This window comes from Etheostoma spectabile, chromosome 4 (genome assembly GCF_008692095.1).
Source record: "Etheostoma spectabile isolate EspeVRDwgs_2016 chromosome 4, UIUC_Espe_1.0, whole genome shotgun sequence".
NCBI classification, from domain to species: Eukaryota; Metazoa; Chordata; class Actinopteri; order Perciformes; family Percidae; genus Etheostoma; species Etheostoma spectabile.
In genome coordinates this window covers 8,286,938-8,288,009 of record NC_045736.1, presented here as the reverse complement: position 1 = coordinate 8,288,009, position 1,072 = coordinate 8,286,938, and the positions used below count along the sequence as shown (strand labels likewise).

General features: G+C 41.6%; 1 protein-coding gene across 2 annotated transcripts in view; it reads left to right on the top strand.

The window, feature by feature from the left end:
* The window catches only part of ppp1r16b (protein phosphatase 1, regulatory subunit 16B), a 79,786-nt gene that overhangs the window by 236 nt on the left and 78,478 nt on the right, over positions 1-1,072 (top strand). Inside the window, exon 1 of one of the 2 annotated variants that reach the window (XM_032514867.1) lies at positions 402-426. The exons of the other annotated variant lie outside the window; for it this stretch is intronic. The gene's annotated coding sequence lies outside the window, so the exon portion shown is untranslated. Of the gene's footprint in view, positions 1-401; positions 427-1,072 lie in introns of those variants that run through there. 2 annotated transcript variants of the gene reach the window in all.

Here is a 1,072-nt window from a genome sequence, read left to right as displayed (position 1 = left end):
AAACGAGGGGGAAGAAGGGGGTTTTCTCAGTAGAGGAGGAAGCGGCAGGCATGAGGAGAGGCATGTCCGACTCCTGCTCTTCTTGGAGCAGTTTTAGCTAGCTCACTTTACCGCCTTTCGGTTGTCACTAAACGTCAACAACGTGTAATTAACACGGCGAGATCCATCGTTTCCGCTGCTGTGAATTCATCTACGCGGCTTGAGATTAGCAGAGCGGCTTCCACCTCCTCCCGGGGATGTTGCCATTACACCGCTGTAATGTAACGCTACACACATGGCTTTCCTTACAACCGCCACCGATACTTTGGCCACTTGGACACAGTTTGAAACCGCTGAAGGCTGCAGAGATTGACTTTGTTATTACTTATGAATCACTACAGAAGTGGGGAGAGCTCACCCAGGCTGCAAACGTTAACGTAAACCAAGGTAAAGCTGTCTAAACTTTTGAATGGAAAATATGTGCACACTTCATATAAATATGTGTAGGCTAGTTACATTGATTGAGAAGTAGAAAAAAAAATCGATTTGTTAGAGGCTGCTAACGTTTATTATTAATCTCGATGAATCTTGTTGATTATTGATTAACTCCTGAATTTTTTGGTATAAATATCAGAAAAAGCATCTAACTGTCCAAAACTCAAAAATATTTAATTTAGGCTACATTAATCTAAAAGAGAGACTAAAGCAGCAAAGAGAGGGTTAAAACGGCATATGTTCGGCATTTTGGCACATGATATGACGATGATTTTAGAACTGATTTTTGTAACAATGGTTGTTTTATTTTCTGACAACCAATCGCATCAGCACCACAATACAGACTAGGCCTACACCACATTAAACATCTATAGGCCTATGGTAGTCTTTTGTACCATGAGGACATCAGAACTGAACCATAAGGCTCTGTCTATCGCTGTCACTGCTTCATGTTCACTCAAAAGACTGAAAACATCATCACTTTGTTAGTGCCTGCTGTGTTGTGCATTTAAATGTTTGATGTGTGGAGACAACCTGACAGCATTCTTGTGTTCTCTCAGCATCTGCACTGGCTCTCAGCTCATGTTAGAAATGGGAT